Genomic DNA, 11388 nt, shown 5'->3' with positions numbered 1-11388 from the left:
AACTGCATTCAGAAAATCACTCTCCAAAAATGGTTATTTGTTTTGCCTTTTTTATAATTTTTTAAAACATTTGATTTATTTACATGTCAGAGAGAGGGAATGAGAGCACAAGCAGGGGGAGCAGGAGAGGGAAGGGGAGAAGCAAGCTTCCTGCTTGGTGGGATTGCACAAGGGCTGAAGAAGACAGAATGGGAAGGGGACAAGGAGAATAGTGGGTTTCAGATTCTTGGGAACAGAGCCCACATCTATTTCTATGTTTATCTCACTGCTATAAACCCAGGTCACAGCAGAGTGCCTGCAGCAGAGTCATGGAAGTGCTCCAGAACTGATAACTATTGCTATTTATACTACTAACATTCCTCCACAAAGGGCCAAGTGTCATAGCTTCTCCCAGTTCCCCACACTGAACGCAATGAAGAATCAAACTATCGGGTGAAGGATGGCGAGGGGCATTTAACAGGACCCAGATCACAGGAGCCATATTGTATTGCAGGACCAGGGGTCTTACCAGTGACTAGGTATTCACTCCTCTTGAGAGGCTAGCTCCTTGGATCTCCCTCTTCAATCCTCTGAACCCATGTCTGGCATCAGAAACAAAAGTAAACATAACGTATCGCCCTTGTTTATTTTTTACTATTATTTGTTACAGAGGAAGAGAGAGATCACAAGCAAGGGGAGCTGCAGGCAGAGGGAAGGCAGGCCCCCCACTAGAGCCTGGTATGGGATCCAATCCCAGGACCCTGGGATCATGACCTGAACCAAAGGTAGATGCTTAACTGAGTAAGCTACCCAGGCGTCCCTTATTGTCCTTCTTTAAAATTTAATGTATTCTCTCTCCCTCTCTCTTTGTCCCCACTCTGTCACTCATACTCACACAATCACAGAGTCACAGACAATAGCAAGGCATTTCCCATTCTAATTCGCTAAGGCACTATGAGCTTAAGCTCAACAGAATCACTTTGCCAGCTGCTGCTCTACCGTGCCCTGATCCCTTCTCTATCCCCAAGCTCGATCTGTAACTCAAGTGTCATGGTGGTGGCTCTTTCTGCCCTCCCTCCACAAGGCTGTCATCAGCACACTCTTCCCCGTGGCTCCACTCCCCAGCACTGGCTGCCTTTGGTCTACGGGTATGCCCTCTCCTAGAGCTTTTCCACTCTCCCTGAGGGGAAGACAACCCTTACTTCTCCCCGGTGGCTGTCACGTGTCCGCTATATATTGTGACGATCAGCCCGATTAAGAGATTGGGAACTAAAAGACCGGCTTCTGCTTATGGATCAAACTAACTCTGGGGCTTGGCACACATGACAGCAGCACATGGTGGTAGAACTGAGATGGTTAGGGAGTTAATCTGCATTTTCACATCTGGTCAGCAGCAGAACAAAGAAGACACCCCAGATCTCCTATCTCCCAGAACAGTACTCTTCAAGTAACTTACAGCACCATCCTTCTCCAGCTTTGGAAGTGGCACTTTTCCAACCCCAAAGTCTTGATTCTAGGCAGCACTCCGAGAGATACTCCCTCCAGAATCACCCCTGGCTGGAAGTAGTGGTCGGCCAAGGCCTCCCAAATATCTTCCCTTCAGAGTTGCGCTTGCATCAAACTCAAAACTGTAGCACGTACGGGACTTTCCTGTCAGCCTCTAGCTCTAATGACCTATTGGACTTCAGAGGTGCTCTTTTATACCCACTTACCTTATAACATCAACGTGTGACTCCTCTAGAATTCTCTCCATGGCTTTTCTCCTGTACTAATTGTTATGGACTGAATTGTGTCCCCACAAAAGTCATATGAAGAATTCCTAATCTCCAGTGTGACTGCATCTGGAGATAGGGCCTACCTAGAAGGAGGTACTGAAGGCTTGGTGAGGTCACAGGAGTCCTAATCTGCTAGGACTGGTGTCCTCATAAGGGTGAAACACATGAAAGCACTCCCCCTACCTCCCCTCTGGGGGCCCACAGAGAAGAGGTCATCTGAGGGCACATTTGAAAAGGTAGTGATCTATAGAACAACAAGAAAAAGCTCACTGGAGACCAACCTTGCTGGCACCTTGATCTGGAACTTCTGGCCTCCAGATCTGTGCGAAAATACATTTCTGACATTAAAGCTCTCCAGCCTGTGTTTGTCTGTCCCCGACGGCCTGGCTCCAAAGCCTCAGAGATTGGGGACAGTGAGGAACACCATAGGACTAACCCTGCCACCCTGAAAGGAACCATGCCATTTGGAACTCCAGAAAGGATTCAGAGGAACTGAAATCTGCATTCCTACCTCTGGACAGCCCCATATTCAGCAGGCCCCTGGATGCAAACCTGGAGCTTGACACTCAACCTGAACAAATCCCTCGACTGCCCCCTCCCCCAGAAAGATGGACAGAGTGCTGGCAGATCGGGCCTGCCATGTTGTGGGCCCTAACCATAACCTTTGGTTTGCTTTTCAAGATTCTGACCCCAAAGGCCTTGCAGTAGGTGCCCTACAATTTGGGGACACATGGGCAATCCCAGAGGACTCAGCCTGCTGCCCAGAAGGAAACTGTGCCATTTGGAACTCCGGAAAGGATTCAGAGGAGCAGAAATCTGCATGCCTAGCTGAGGACACACCCACACAGAGCTGACTCCTGGACACAAAGCCAGAGCCAGACACTCACCCTCACCTCCACTGTCAACTCAGCCACCCAGACAGCTCTCCATGGGGTCTTCAGATCAGCCCTGCCATGTCCCTGGTTCCTAACACTAACCCTTGGATGGTTTCTGTAATGATCTCCTCATTTCAGGTTATGTGGTGGTTCTGCAGGACATTGTCCTGGTGTGGGATCAAACACACTGAAGCATCCCGTGTGAAGTGGCAAACGTGGTAAAGAAATGATGGCTGGGGAATCTGAGTGTGGAGACAGCACGTATTTGTGCTGCTATAACAAGCTGACTGCACTTTGAAATCACCACAGAGGAAATGAATCTTCCAAATATCCATGTTAGCACGATGACACGGAAGCAGAGAGAACATCAGACTTTGGGATGGAGGCCAAGCCCTCCCAAATCCAGGTCACCCAACATGGAGAGGACACATGTTAGCAAGAGACTCGTGGGAGAATTAAATCATGGGCCCCTGTATCTCAGGTGCAGTAGAAGCAGTGGATTTGGAATTTCAGTTTTTCCACAACGTTCCACCACAAGCTGGTTAGAACTGTGCAAAAGCAGGAAGGGAAGCCCCAGTAAAGTGGACTGGGGATGCCAGAAGGGGAGGCTGGAAGGGAGCGCCTGGTGCTCAGTGCCCATTACAGACCCCACATTGCAATCCCCCACAGGAGAGACTCACCAATTCCAGGCCCCACACGGGAAGCTGGAGGTTCATCTCCTGACTTTTTGTAGGAGCTTTGCAGCTCAGCTGGTGAGAATTCTCCATCACCCTGCCTTTCTCCAAGGGACTTTCCTTCAAGCACCCTTCCCAACTTCTTCCTCCTCCATGAAATAATGTTCCTCTCCTTTGTTTCTCGCACTTGCCTGTGATGGGACCTAGGCTTGCTCAGCCCAGACTGCCATTCTCTGCTCTTCCCAATTAAATCCATGCTGCTGGTCAAATAACTGGCAGATTGAGTTTAAGGCCAATTGAACTAATAAATTCAAAAACTTGCAAGGAACAAAATCAATATGCACAAATTAGTGGCACTCCTAGGTGCTCGGAAGGAACCATCAAAAAGAGACTGCTGAGAACGATCTCATTTACACCTGCATCCAAGACAGCAAGATACCCGGGAGGCCCCTGAACCAAGAAGGTGACAGACCTGTCATCTGACAGCCCTGCAACAATGACGACAGACAGGGAGGGGTACACACGGAGATGGGGAGGCACTGTGCTCAGGGTAGAACCCACACTGGGAAAATACCTACTCTCCCCAAAACCGTCTACAGAGTCCTCACTCTGGCTCCCGAATTTCCGGACTCGGTGCAAGCCTGGAGTGGGTGTGGACACGGGAAGGACCCCGCAGGGCTGAGGTGGGGAGAGCACAAGCACCGAAGCAGGCGGACGCTCCCTGACCTCAGACCATCTGAGGAGCCCCAGGAACCGAATCCGCGAGCACACAAACACAGATGAGGACCTAGGAGCACCCGAGCCCAGAAAGGGGGTACCCCACAGCCCCGCGCACAGCACAGCAGGAGTCCACGTCTCCTCACACAAAACGACGGAAGCCCCAGTGTCTACATAGGGCTCCCTTTCTCTGTGGGGTCCTGAGACCACGAACCCCTTGACAGTGCACTCAGGCGGCTTCTCCTCAGCTCCTCCAGCATCTGGTCCTTAGGAGGTTGGACTGCTGCCAGTGTGGGCGCGTCCTCCACAACGGGTCCGGTCAGTGTGGATGCAGAGCCACACCCTCCTCAGCTTGTCCTGTCAGGGTGGGAGGCGCCCCACATTCTCCAGAAGTCTCCACAGTGGGTCCTGAAGAGGCGGGGCTCTGGTCCCAGCTGTGGCTGTGCAGCCTGGGCTCAGGGCGGGAGCTGGGGTCTGGCGCCCTCTGCAGGCGGTGCAAGGCAGTGCAGGACTGTGGGAGCTCACCCTTCAGTGGAAGGTCCTGCTCCCTCCTGGGGTCCAGCTGATGCCATTTCATTCCGGAAATTCAAGCTGCATGGAGCCCAATACCCCCCAACTTCCCCCCAAATAGCTAAGGAACAATGAATTGGAAACAATGTGGAATTACAACAGTCCTTGACCCAAACAGTGTCACTGAACATGGCCCTGATGCAGACCCACACTCTGACCTCAACTTGGTCTCAAGCCTGGACCCTACCCTAATCCAAGACCCTAACCCTAGCCCCCAACCCAAACAATGTTCACAAGAATCAAGAGGTAGAAACTGCAAATATCCATCAATGGCAAGTGCCTAAGCAAAGTGTGGTGAAGCATTTGAATTTGGGTATGAAAGACCCCTGCCCTGAAAAGTCCCCTCCCCTGGAAGATAGATAGGATAACTAACCGCTTGTTTGCTTTTCTGTGAACCGCTGGCTTTTAGGCGTAGATTAGGTTATTAATTGCGTGACTAATTGCTCTCTTGCCCTTCTGTAACTGCTTGGCTTATAGAAATAATGGAGACGCCATGATGGCATTCCTCCCTTCCCCCTTCTTGTTCCCCTCTCCCGCCTCTCCCTTCGCGGGCGCAGGCCCTCATAACCAATCAGCTTGTTCCCCCTTCCGCCTCTCTCTTAATAACCTAATCTACGCCTAAAAGCCAGCGGTTCACAGAAAAGCAAACAAGCGGTTAGTTATCCTATCTATCTTCCAGGGGAGGGGACTTTTCAGGGCAGGGGTCTTTCAGGTACAGGTTCAGGTTTTAGTCAGAGTTCTAGATCAGGCTTTGGGTTTAGTGTTAGGGTGAGGGTTTAGAGTGAAGGACAAGGGAACAGAGTTATAGTTTAGGGCTTTAAGTTTATGATTTAGGCTTTAAGACTCAGGGCTTATGGGATAAAGTTCAAGGTCAAATTTGGGGTTTGACTTCATGCTGAGATTTGGGTTCAGGTTTCATGACTTGGAGGTCTGGTTTAGGGTTTGGGTTCGTGGTTCAGGGCTTGGATCCAGGGCTCAGGTACAGGCTTTGGGTTCCATTCCAGGTTTGGGATTCAGGGTTCTAGTTTGGGCTTTAAGGTCAGCTTAGGTTTCAGTGTTGGTAGGGTTTAAGGTTAGGTTTAGGGATGACACATTTTCTTCAGTTGTCATCATGGACAAAATAATTCTATCTGAAGTTTCTAAGTCAGAAATGTATTTCATCTGGGGGCGCCTGGGTGGCTCCGTGTGTTAAGCCTCTGCCTTGGGCTCAGGTCATGATCTCAGGGTCCTGGGATCGAGCCCTTCATCAGGCTCTCTGCTTGACCGGGAGCCTGCTTCCCCATCTTTCTCTCTGCCTGCCTCTCTGCCTACTTGTGATCTCTGTCTGTCAAATAAATAGAATTAGTAAAAGCTATTATATGATCTTTTACAAACCATTTCCTATCTTTGCATTTCTTGTGCCAAGACAGACAGGGGTTATTTAAAACCCTGAAGAGAAAGCTCTCTCTTTTAAATTGTCTGTAACCTTCGTGTAATAGATTTATGATTGATAATAGATTTAGTTAAAATATAACTATTTAAAATATTTACTCTCAGTAAACGATTTCAACCTATGCTCATTTAAGTAACTTGGTGCATAATCCCTTTTCTATTAAACCATAGTGCAAGGACCAATGCCGCGTTCCCGAGAGAACCCCAAGCTATTTTTCTAGAATGGCTGTATGCTATATATGCCGTCCTGTTTTCACTCCCTTTGTGGAGCACCTACCCTGGAGGTCATGTAATAACCAATGACCAAAAAAACAAACCAAAAACCCAAACATCCAGGTCGAAGTGCCATCCCTGCCTGGAGTGGAGGAGACTGCTCAGACAGATCCCAGGCAGGCATCTCAGCCCAGGCCTGTGTTGGGGAAGCTGGTTCCTGGCTTTGGGCGCAAACTGGAAGCCAGCAAACTGACCCAAGAGTGCAGCCGGCATTTAGGACTGATGATCTTTTGGCAGCCAGGCTGCGCGTGGACACCCGCTCAGGGAGCCAGGCTAGGCGGCTGCCCAGCGCAGGCGCTGGCAATGCAGCAGCATGCCAGGGCTTAGCCCCGCACCCCAGCATGGACTCCGGCCTCAGAAGTGAGGGGGTGGGGCCAGCGTAGAGAAGGGTCTTTGCTAATTTCCAAAGCTGGAAGTGAGCTCTCAGAGGACTCAGGAGGGAGGGGGGCGGGGGTGGGTCGGGGGCGGCCGGGAGAAGGGGCTTTGCTAATTGCCCAGGCGGGAAGGAGGGGCGCGCAGCGCCAGGGTGCTGTGCTGCAGCCCATTCGGGACTGCAGGACCCACCATACTCGCTGCCCCTGCACTCTCATGCTCCAGCCTAGCCCATGAGGCCGTGGTGTCCTGTTCCCGTTCCCGCCGCCTGCTGCCCCTCCCCGCCCAATGGCTTCTCTGGAGGACCCTCTGCTCACAGGTAAAGTGACACCACGACGCGCCCTCACCTGAAGCAGAAAACGCGGTCCAGGAGCTGGGCGTGGGATGTTTGGGCCCCAGCCTCCCGCCAACCCCAGGGCACCAGGACCACCCCAGACGCTGTGCCACACCCTGTCCGCAGGGGGTCAGGCCGGGACAGCGCCACAGGAGGTACCCCCCCCCGCCAGAGGGCAGGCTAGCCCCCATAGTTTGGCACCCCCACGCGCTTTTCAGAGCCTCCTGCCATTTCCAGGGCACCCAGAACCCAGAGAGTGAGGCCTTGGGTGCTTTCTAGAGACAGATTCAAGGCAATTTTTCGACTTTGGGACTCAGAGTTAACATAGTTTTCATTTGTGATTATTATTTTTTGTGGGTGCCATAGCTTTTCTTTTGACCTATGGTTGTTTTCACTCCCGGTTCTGAAGAAGCCCCTAAATCCTAACCCTGTTGAGGACTCAGAAAGCTCTCAGAGCAGCAGTGCTGGGGGACAGTGTGGACACATGTTTTGGTTTCTCCTCTGGCCTGCTTCTGTGGCAGCCCCGCTCTGTCCTCCTCAGACTTCAGAGCAATATCTGAACAAGTGGAGAAGCGACCAGGGGGTCAGGAAGGTGGCCACCGAAGAGTGACTTCTCTGGAGGGTGGCTGAGCTAGCAAGTGAGCATGTTAGTCCAGCTCTGCCTGCATTCAGTATGGAGCTGAACAGGGGCCAGGGAAGGGGAGGAGGAGCAGAGAGCAGGGACAAAGGGACCAAAGAGGAGATTCAGATGAAGGGAAGTAATGGGGAGGAAAGAGAAGAAACTCTAGAAGACAGGTATGTAGAAAGGAAAAGGGATGAAGTGGGCATTGGGAAAGGGCACCACCAGGGAAGGAGAGAGGGGAAGGAAAGAGGGAGGAAAAGAGGAAAGGGGAAAGGGAGAAGGGAGGAGTCAGCATGCCAGGGCTCCCCCTGCATCTGAAGAAGAGGTGGCTGGTCCAGCTTGTAAAACAGGGTGCTCACTCTTTGGCCCCAGTTTCTGCTCCCAGTGCTACTGGGCTTTTCAAGGAAGGCAGGCTGTCCCTTGGGACCTACTGGAGCCCACTGGAGCCCACAGGAGGGTGGGAGAGGTAAGATGCCACCGGGTCCTGTCCTGAGCTGCTCCCAGCCACCAGCCTCACCACATGGTGCAAGAGGGACCCCAGAACAAAAAAAGGATACAGGCCAGCATGTCTGCTGGTGGCCCTGGGCACTTAGCTCATCGCAGTGAACCACACGGCCTCCTCAACCCACGCTTTCAAAGCCTCCTTCTTCGTTTCTGGCTTTCATGTCTGTAGGAACATGAGCCAGATCTAACTCATCTCCGACAGACAATTCTGACTCACCCCGTGTCAGATTTTTATGAGTGGCTGTGATAGAGTAAGATAGCAATGCTCCAACAAACGGACTGTTTCCTCCCACTTGACCTCAACAGTCTTATACATTTTCTTAGCGAAAACATCTTGTCTCCTTCCATTAAGCTCATAACGTGGTCTAGGAGTATACATGCGCCTTCGGTAGATGCGAAGCGATACAGAGGTCTTTTTTTTTTTTTTTAAATTTTACAAGGTAAAGTCAGTGAACACATCCAACTTGACCAATACGTCTCTAAAATGTCAATCCAGGCAAAGCTTTTTCTGCCTACAGTTTGGAGCCTACGTGGTGACATTTTTAAAATGCTTTCAGTCCCTCAGTGAGGCTCTTAGAAGCTAGCCAGGGCTTACTACGTGCCAGGCACTGTGTCAGGTGTTGGAGCTAAAGGGAAAGAGAGCTTGGAGGCTAGCTGGGGAGGGACATCCATGACACAACCACAGCTAGAAACGGAGGCCAGTGCTAGAAAAGAGAGAGCAGGCTGCATGGAGAGTGTGTACCATGGGGCTTGTGAGCTCACGAATAAGTGGGAGTAACTGGAGTGGGGAGATGGGGGAGAGAAGAGGGTCTTCCCATCAATGGGAATCACCTGTGCTTGGAGGCAGGTGGCATGAGAGGTCTCCACAGGAAGAAGGAGGCAGTGTGGTTGAAGGGCAGAGAGATGGGGCAGAACAGGCATCAGTCAGTTGGAGGGGTATGAATAGACTGATGGGAGGATTATGGGTGCCTTTGGAGGACTGAGAATTTGTTAGAAGATCAGTGCAGATTTCTATGGAGACAAATGCCAGGAACTGATAGGTCTTTGAAAGGTCACTCTGGCTGCCTTTTGGCAAAGGGGTTGGTAAAAGGCACTTGCAGGTGTGAACACACCAGGTGGGAGGTGAGTGCAGGAAATCGGGTGAGGGAGCATGGGAACTTGGTCCCGGGGTATATAAGGGAGAATAGCCTTTAAGGAGTTCCACAAATTGGCACCAGCTGTGGCTTCATTACAGAGCTGGAAGGGGGAGGTGGGTGTGTCCTGGAGGTTACAGAAATTACATGAGAAAGGGAAGTCTTTTTAGATCTCTTTTTCAACTAGAGGAACTCTCACCTTATTGATAGAATTCCAGAGTGGGAACCAATGATATGAGGACATCTTTGAAATGTCTGAATATGTTCTTCGACATCTTTGCAAGTGACGAGGAGACCTTGACCTTAGGAGGCCTTGGCCCTCTTTGTAGCCAGAAAGATTTCACCTACAGATTTGGGTTCTCCCTTTTAAAGTCAAGGAGTCAGTCCTTCCAAAGGACACCTCCTATCATTTTACCCTCTCATCATACCTCATGTGCTGGCATCTCCAAGACCCTCTGTTCCAGGTTGAGAGTATCCACTTTGGCCGGGCTGGTCTTGCCAAGAACACCACCACAGGAAATCTAGAGCCTGTAGTGCTATTAATAACATCATCTAAGACTGTGTTTGCTGCCCTCTTGGCCTCTTCCCACCATGACTCACTGAAGCTTTTTACACATTGTATCCATTATGCTATAGTTCCCAAAGGTCATCTTCTCTAGTGCCATTAGTTTTTAGGGGAACAGGCAAACCTTAAACTTGTCCCCCTTAATTGGATCCCTGTGCCCCCACAATCTCTTTGAATGCCTTTCACCATGATCCTTGAATGAGATCTGAGACCACTGCTGGTACCTAACACTTCTTGGCACCTTGTCTGCTAGGTTCTTGGAAGAGGAGGTGGCTATGGAGGTGAGTGGGGATGGGAGTGGGAGGATTTCTCCCTTCACTTCCCTTTTTGTGTTTTCAAATAATGGGTTTTGAGGGGGAGGGAAAGGTTAACCAGACCATTTATTTTCCATCTCCCATCGATAAAATGTCACACAGGAGAGAGGTGGCAGAAACGCACTTTCAGGTTAATTTTTTTACAAGGAAGATTGACTTATGAACCTACTTTGTTATTCCCTTTCATTCAATTTCCCTGTACCTCCTTTTCTATGAAGTGTAACGGTAACCCATTATTATTTTTATTGTTGGCACGTGCTTTGTGAACCATAAAGTGTATGCTATAAATGGGAGCGCTTTTCTTTTTTTTTTTTTTTGTAGTTTACGAAAAACTAATATTTTTTAAATTAATTTTTTATTTATTTTCAGCATAACAGTATTCATTCTTTTTGCACCACACCCAGTGCTCCATGCAAGCAGTGCCCTCTATGATACCCAACACCTGGTACCCCAACCTCCAAATCCCCCGCCCCTTCAAAACCCTCAGATTGTTTTTCAGAGTCCATAGTCTCTCATGATTCAGCTCCCCTTCCAATTTCCCCCACCTCCCTTCTCGTCTCTAACTCCCCATGTCCATGAAAAACTAATTTAAAAACATGCATCCACCAGAGTACCCAAAGGGCTCCCATATAAACTATCTGTCGTTACATTATGTCCCGATGTGGAGCTCGATCCCAGGATCCTGAGATCATGACCTGAACTGAAGGCAGAGGCTTTAACACACTGAGCCACCAGCCCCAATGTATTCTCTTCAGTACCAGAATTTGTAACCAATTGACAGATGAAAAAGGAGGCAGTCAAGTGAAAAACAATAGGTCTTAGACCTGCAAGAAATTTGAATTAGATGAATTCAGCTACTCAGGCACTGTTTCACATTTTCAGATCTCTGCAGAAAAGGGGTTAACCTTTTTACAGCATGTAAAAGAGAAGACTATAACACATACTATGTGTAAGCATGTAAATATCAAAAAATATCCCATTAGATGCTAAGACACACAGGGCCTATATTTTCTCTCAAATTCATGAATATGTAGAAGCAATAAGTGAGAAGTGAATGTATACTCTTCACTTCGAAGTCTTTTAGAAATCTAAAATATGACTTTCTATGGTTTGTGTCTCCATATTCCTTTATTGCCAGTTTGAACAAATCCACATGCTTTGATTCAAAGGTAATAAATTCCTCTTATTTGGAAAAATGATGTTTATTTTTATTCTCTCACCCTTAGCAGGTGGTTTCATTTTAGCACACT

Source organism: Mustela nivalis (genome assembly GCF_964662115.1).
Source record: "Mustela nivalis genome assembly, contig: HAP1_SCAFFOLD_401, whole genome shotgun sequence".
Classification (NCBI taxonomy): Eukaryota; Metazoa; Chordata; class Mammalia; order Carnivora; family Mustelidae; genus Mustela; species Mustela nivalis.
Note: the sequence above shows the minus strand (reverse complement) of the source record.